An 8,013-nucleotide genomic window follows, 5' to 3' on the forward strand; every position below is an offset into this window, starting at 1 on the left:
GTAAATTTTTATGGATTAAGGAAGATGGGTTTTGGTCTGTTTCCATCAGAATGTTCTTGTCTCAGTGTGGGGGTGGGAGCCCATGAGTGTATGGTTAGAAAAATAGCACCTTGGGGAACTTAGTGATGAAACTTCTGCTCATCAGAAGTGGAATTCTTAAAGTTGTACTCCATATCTGCATTTCTTTAGACACTGTCCCAGTTGAGCAAGGAGTGGTCTGTTCTATTCTGCATTTCCCCCTTTTTGTGTTTAGTTCACATTAATGCTGCTGCTGAAGTTCAAACTCATCTTGGAATTATTTGAAAACAGACATCTTGTCTTTAATAAACACTCACAGAAGCAGTGGTGTTTTTCAGAATAATTATCCTGGATTCTCTAGGGCATTAAACCTAAACTGTCTGTGTTACTTAAATTATGAATGCTCATTTGATTCTAAGTGTGCCATATTTACATGTTGAAAATTTTCCTATAAAATAATTGCTGAGGGAGTCCAAGAAATGTGTTCATATATTATTGTTGGTGATACTAAAGTCTATTGCACTTTATTGTTTCTTTTTCTTTATTCTTCTGTCATACAATACATCTTGAATGCAGCCTCCCCTCCCTCCCTTCCTTCCAGTACTCACCCCACCTCCTCTCTCCCCCAGATCTACAGCTCTTTTGTTTCCTTTCAGAAAGGAGCAGGCCTCTCAACCTCATGTCCAGGCTGGATGAGGCAACCCAGTAGGAGGAAAAGGGTCCTATGAGCACACAAAAGAATCAGAGACAACCCCACTCCCACTGTTACGCAAAAGGCCTTGCACAGACCTATGCAGGCTCTGTGGCTGCCTCATCAGTCTCTATGAGCCCTGTTTAGTTGATTCTGGGGGCTGCTTTCACAGTTTATTAATAAGAAAATTTCACTTTTCTAAAAAAAGTCTTGACAGTGCACTGTTCACATTAAGTGATTTTGGAATTACCACTATCTCTAAGGCCCTGAGGTCTGAGAAATGGAATGTCAGAGGGGAATCCTATGTTTACAAAGGGTGCTGTTGCACCTTTACATGGCTATTAACATGCCTTCGATGTTTTTGTTGTTTTAGATGCACCCTTCTGTGGAAAGCTACTAGGAACATCTTGAATCATTGAGTCAATCCAAGCCCTCCAACTTCGGTAACCTACGGTACATTTTAGTCAATATGATACTGAATTCCCTGCCCAAAGGCATGCTTGGTCATCATTTTTGAACATGCGCTGTGCAGGAAAAACTTTGACCTGAGTGTACTCAGGATGTGCTCTCCTCTGAGTGTGCCGAGTCTGTACCATATGAAGACATAACTTTGCTGCTTTGCTTTCTGTGCTTCGAGACATTGTTTTGGGAATTAGCCCCAGCTCTCTTCTCATTCACTTCAGTCAACATACTTTTCTTCATCCTTCCTAATTCCTGATTGTGCTAATGAACTTCACACTCACCAAGAGGTGAACCCATTGTATTAGGCTACAATATTATCAGTAATAATAACATTTATAGAACATTGATTGATCTAGCAAATATCTAGGGCTTTAGCATATATTAAATCACAAGGAAAAAGTCATTATCACCACTTCACATGTAAGGAGAGTAAGACACACAATAAAATCTAACTTGTCCAAAGTCATGTAACTAATAAACCACATAACTGGGGCTACAAATCCAGGTAATATGGCTCCAAGGACTGCTTTTAAATATTACATTTTTACTTAACACAACAGAGAGTTTCCCATTGGAGACCTCAACCGAGAAAGAGTGCTTCTGGGAAGTCACTGCCTAAAGAAGCAGTCATTTTGGTGAGGCTTTCATAGCAACTGAATACATAGCTACTAGCACTAGTCATTTGCTCCTAAGCTGAGCTCAGGAGGCCTTGCTTCTCAACATGCTGCAATGTCAACATACTCAGCAAAAGCCTCAAATCTGTGGAACTGAGAACCTTTGGGGATCCAGGTACTGTGGGTGAGACCATGAGAAACTCTAAGAGAAAATGTATGTCTTTAGGAAAGAGATAGCAATTCACTGGGTAAATTTTGCCTCTCTCTGCACCAAAGCACATTGATTTCATGCCTTTGTACCTTGTATTTGTTCTTCTTGTTTCTCCTACCTATAGCTGAGACTCAGTTGATATGTCTCTCTACCTAAGAAGCTGTGGGAAGAGCTGTCCCCTCCCCCATAACTTCGTGGGCCATATTCCAGATGGTCCATCCCAACCATCTGGATTTGTAGTTCTTGAGGCCAAAAACCATGTTTCTTTCCTTCTTGAGTTTCATTGCCCAGCCAAACACCTAGGAGGAATACAGATCAGGGAGTGGATATTAAAATAGCATTTTTAAGGAAACAGATAGAATGGCCAGAATCTTAACTCCAATCTCTATTTAGCATCTCTCCTTCCTTTTACCCCCTTTACCATGGTCCCACTGAATGTTATGGCAGATTGAATGCAAACCCAAGATATGGATTGCTGATGCTTTCATTTCTGAATCTGTAAAGACCTCAGCAGATCAAAGGGCCAACTCCAAGCAGTCACACCTGGCTATGCTGGTATAAAACAGCTCCAAGAAGGGTACTCCAAGCTCTGCAGCTCCAAGTCTGATGTCAAAGCACTCTTCAGATCTCCTATCCTGTCCAGCTTTGTTCAGCTCTGTGGAATACAACACAGTTTTTTTTTTTGTTTTCTTTTGTTTTTGAGATTATTCCACTCCCTGTTAGCATCTCTTCTCTGCAGGTATCCCATAACTCTAACATTTCTATCATCTTGGGTTCTCCAAGGCAATCCAGGCTTCAAATTTATAGCTTCACACAATGGCTTCTCTACTAGGCCTCCTTCAGGGATACCCCTGACACATGCCTGGTTTCAGTGACTTTATTCTATAACTCTTTTCTTCTATCCTTAACTCCAAAGCCAGAACCATGTGGCTGAAGCCAACAAGTGCTGCAGGTTGCTGAGAATGGAATAAGTAGTCTCATTCAATTACATATTTACTAGCTTTCTGTTTTATAGATGGTTTCCTTCACTGCCTAAGCTTGACTGTCCTGAAACTGGATCTGTAAACCAGGCTGGCCTCAAACTAAGAGATATCCCAGCCTCTGCCTTCCCAGTGCTGGGATTAAAGTTGTGCCCCACCACACCAGTTCTAAGCTTTTCTTTAGTTTCTTTCCACAAGTTGGAAACTTAGCTGAGTGGAATCTTGCATGAAGGTCACTACTCCCTTTATTCCAGTTCTCCCTAAACATAGGGTTTAGCTCCATTCCACTTCCTTGTGCTCTTTTTCTCTTCAAAATTTACTTTCTGTAATTTACCCTGTCAGCTTGCTCCTTTTCATTACAAATCTTCATTATAGTTACCACTAATATCCACATGACAGAGTCTATACTAGGCTGTTTTTGGATTTCTTCTGCCAATGGAATGAATCTAAAACTCTTCACTTCAGTCTCAGGCAGACTCTTCAGACAAGGGCAAAAGACAGCCACTTTCTTCACCAAAATATCACAAGAATGATCTCTAAGCAACATACTAAAATAATTTTCCTCTGAAACCTCTTCAGTGAACCTCTGACCCTTCAAATACTTCTTAGCACCTCTCTCTTCCATGCTCCTACTTGTATGGCTCATTAAGCAGTGCTTAAAGCAATTCACTGCGTTCCTAACCCAAAGTACCAAAGTCCAAATTCCTCCAAACAAACACATGGTCAGGACTATCACGGCAATACCCCATTCCTGGTACCTACATCTGTCTTAGAGTTTTCATTGCTGTGAAGAGACAAGAAAACAAGAAAACATTTAATTCAAATGAATTGCTTACAGTTTCAGAGATTCAGTCCTTTATCACCATGACAAGAGCATGGTGGTGTGCAGGCAGACGTGGTGCTACATTTTGGCTTGCAGGCAACATGGAGTCAACTGACTGCCACACTGAGGGAAGCTTGAGCAAAAGAGACCTCAAAGCCCAACCCCACAGTGACACACCTCCCACATAGCCTTACCTCCTAATAGCGCCACTCCCTTTGGATGCCATTTTCTTTCAAACCACCATAGGGCTGTTCCCTGAACTCAGAAGAGACATGCTTCCTGGCTCCTCTCTAGGAGGCTGCTGCCAGTAACTGCATTTTGCGCTACTCCCCATTTTTCTCATTTTCAGTCCTAAAAAAGCCTTTACCAGCCAAGACAATCTTGCTTGTTTTTCTGAATTGATTCTAGGAACTCTGTTTAATAATTACACACAATGTGAAACTAGAATGTCCTATGCACATAATAAGGGAATATCACCACAGGGTGGCATTCACCATTTCCAGTTGTCCACAAACTGTCTCACTTAAGCCCTGGGCAACACTCCTTTCTACTTCTTTCTCTGGTCCTCACATAATTCCCCTTCCTCTCTCAATATCTGAAAGGGGAGGTAAGACACCAGTCTGTCTCCCCCTGAGCTGGCAGCACTCACAGTTAAACCTTGCTTTCTTCCTCCTAGTATTTGTGTCTTAGGTTTGAATTGATAAGTGATGAGCTTTCAAACCTAAATTCAGTATCAATTGATTATGAGAGCCTGGGGTAGGGAATTTCTTCAATAATTAGTAGTGCTTCACATGTATTTTGTCTACAAGCTCATTAATCCACGTTCTAGAATCATAGATTGTGTGTTGGTATAACACACTGCAGGTCTCCCATTGCTCCTGGTCCCCTGGTGTACTTACTCCCATTACCTGAATCAAACAGGTTTCATTGGAAAATAATTTATATGTTTTAAGTGTTCAGTTTTGACAATTACGTCATCTTAGATAGTTTCCTTGTCTCATCCCAGCTACTCTCCCATCCCCACAGGGAATCAGTGTTTGAAGTTCTATTGTCAGAGCAGCCACCTGTGCTAGGACTTTAAATTCCTTAAATATTTATTTCTTTATGTATTTCTTCATTCATTCCACACAATGCATTCGAGAGTCTCTCACGTTGTTAGCGTGAGTGTGCTTCCACTGCTTAGTATTGTCCTACTGTAAGAATGGCATTCAAATTTGTTTATCCTTTCACCTGGCCCTGGGAATTTGGATGGTTTCCAGTTGGATGGTCATTCAGAAGAAAGCCTCTATGTACCCTTTGCCCAACTTTTTGTAAACATGTTTTTGTTTCTCAAGGATAAATAAATGGAGTGAAATTGCTGGGCAATAGGGTAGGTGTAATTCATAGGAAAAAAATCTTATCCAAAGTTGTTTATATTACCACTCTCAGGGGTTCTCTGACTTCACTGTGGCTTCATTTTAATAGCTCCCAGTCACTAGTTACAGAGAACAGCTCACTCAATTGTAAAGCTAATTCCTACAAATTGATTTTTTAAGGTGTCCTCTCCTTAGGAGGTCTTCCTCACTCGGACACCATCGATAGGACAAAGATTCCTGTTCTTGAGACCCGAAGCCCACTGTGCAAATTTTGAAATACTGTTCAAGAAGGAGGGCAGGTAGAAGGCTGTACAGCAGGTGCACAGTGAGGATCAAATCCAGCCACCATCTTCTCCATGAGAGTCTTTGTAACGAGTCACTGTCCATCCCTGAGAGGAATCAGAGGACTTATTTGCAGTCTATTAGCTAATTGTTCCCATACTGAGCATAGATCTTAACAAAATACCCTAAGCAACATTTAGATTTCTGGTCTCTATTATGAAGCAATGTGGTGATATTTTATTTGTGCTGAAATGTGGTGATATTTTATTTATGTTAATAAATAAAGTTTGCCTGGAGATCAGAAGAAATAGCAAGTCTTCTTTTTTAACTTTTAAACTTAAATTTTAATTTAGCTTTTCTTTTTTTTTCCTTTTAATTTACAATACCATTCAGTTCTACATATCAGCCACGGGTTCCCCTATTCTCCCCCTCCCAGTCCCTCCCCTTATCCCCAACCCGCCCCCCATTCCCACCTCCTCCAGGGCAAAGCCTCTCCCCGAGGACTGCAATCAACCTGGTAGACTCAGTCCAGGCAGGTCCAGTCCCCTCCTCCCAGACTGAGCCAAGCTTCCCTGCATAAGCTACAGGTTTCAAACAGCCAAATCAGGTAATGAGCACAGGACTCAGTCCCACTGCCTAGTTGCCTCCCAAACAGATCAAGCCAATCAACTTTCTCACCTGTTCAGTGGGCCTAATCCAGCTGGGGCCCCTCAGCCTTTGGTTCATAGTTCATATGTTTCCATTTGTTTGGCTTTTTTTTTCAATAATTGAGTAAAACCGAAAGCCATTTTAAGTAAACGCAAAAGTCAGGGCTAGAGAGATGGCTCAGAGGTTAGGAGCACCAACTGCTTTTCTAGAGGTCCTGAATTAAATTCCCAGCACCCATATTGTGGCTCACAACCATCTGTAATGAGATCTGGCACCCTGTTCTGTATACATAATAAATAAATAAATCTTTAAAAAAAAAAAATCAGGCAGTGATAGCACATGCCCTTAATCCTATCACTTAGCAAGCAGGGTCTCTGTGTGTTCAAGGCCACACTAAGGAACAGAGCCAACTGTGGTGACACATGCCTTTAATCTCAGTACCAACCATAGAGACCAGGAGGTTTGTGCAGACAGACAGAAAGTGACAGAGCTGCGTAGGAAGAGGAAGTGAGGTAGCTGGGCTAAGCTAGCCAATGAGAGGGCAGAACAGCAAGGCAATAAAATCCTGGGTAGACAGGAAGTTGTGACATTTGGAAACTGCAGAGTTGGTGAGGTAGTTTGGCTCATGGCTCTCACTATTTCCCTGATCTAAGGCTTTCATTCCTATATTTGGCTCTTTTTTTTTTAATAAGACCACTTAGAAATTCATCTACAAATTAGTTGATAAATTACCATGTTTATATCCTGTCAGCATAGTTTGATTTAATTTCTTGAGATTACAAATGATTTCTGAGATTCTTTAGAATAAAATTTGATGCAAATTCACAAGATATGATGTAAATGCTGAGCAAACAGGGACCTTGAATTGAGTAGAGATGTAACCAATGTTTGAAGTGATAGGAATGCAAATTACCCTAATTTGATTACTACCTGTTGTATGCATATATTAAGGCACCACCCTATACCTCATGTATATGGGTAGTTATTACAGATCACTTAAAAATTCTTAAGAAGAGGAATGTTGCACACCACCACAGCATTCAGCTGCTGCATCATTGAAATTGGACTGTGGCTTTTCAAACCAAAGTGTGAACCATAATTCCTACTTGTACCCTTCTACCTTGTAGGGTGGATGTGAGAGTCAGGCATGCTTGCTACAGCTGTGCTCTGATCCTGGCTCTGTCACATTCTATCAAGAGATTGACCAAACATGAGTTTAACTTTCCAGATCCAAGTTTCCATTTTCTTGTGAACTGATGATAAAAATGCATGCCTTGGCCAGGCAGTGGTGGTGCACGCCTTTAATCCCAGCACTCGGGAGGCAGAGGCAGGTGGATCTTTGTGAGTTCGAGGCCAGCCTGGTCTACAGAGTGAGATCCAGGGAAGGTGCAAAGCTACACAGAGAAACCCTGTCTCAAAAAACCAAAAAAAAAAAAAAAAAAAAATGCATGCCTTACAGAATTGTTAAAGAATTAAACTTGACATTGTTCTGTAACACATTGTCACAGTAGCTGCCCGACCAATGAGAGCCTCAATATTGAATAGGCTACCTGTCTAGGATTTACAGGAACACTATTGACCAAATGACAGATTCACTTTGTTGATAATCAACCTTTTTTGAGGACCTACTATGAACCAGATTCATGATTTTTTTCCTACTGATAAACTTCACACAGTAGCAGCAACACTCCCTGGGCTGTGATTTACAATTCACATTGACATGATATGTAAATCTAATTAATCTTATCAATAAAAATCAGGAGTCAGATATCAGAGTAAAAACCTGAAAGAGCAGAGAAGCAGGGGAGCAGCCACCAGTGACTTCTGACATCTTCAGTTCCTCCTACCAAAAGGGCCAAAATCCTGTCTCAGCCCTGCCTTACCACTTTCTGTCCTTCTCTCTACAGTCTTCCAAACTCGTGGCTAGCT

The 8,013-nt window shown here is 41.3% G+C and overlaps 1 protein-coding gene across 1 annotated transcript in view; it reads right to left on the reverse strand.

The window, feature by feature from the left end:
• The window catches only part of LOC114688753 (hydroxyacid oxidase 2-like), a 29,485-nt gene extending 25,363 nt beyond the window's left edge, over positions 1–4,122 (reverse strand). The window contains exons 1-2 of the mRNA XM_037206926.1: positions 3,994–4,122; positions 2,540–2,651 (exon numbers count right to left, since the gene is read on the reverse strand). The gene's annotated coding sequence lies outside the window, so the exon portion shown is untranslated. The remainder of the gene's footprint in view (positions 1–2,539; positions 2,652–3,993) is intronic.
• Between the last annotated feature and the right edge of the window lie 3,891 nt (positions 4,123–8,013).

Source organism: Peromyscus leucopus, chromosome 6 (genome assembly GCF_004664715.2).
Source record: "Peromyscus leucopus breed LL Stock chromosome 6, UCI_PerLeu_2.1, whole genome shotgun sequence".
NCBI classification, from domain to species: domain Eukaryota; kingdom Metazoa; phylum Chordata; class Mammalia; order Rodentia; family Cricetidae; genus Peromyscus; species Peromyscus leucopus.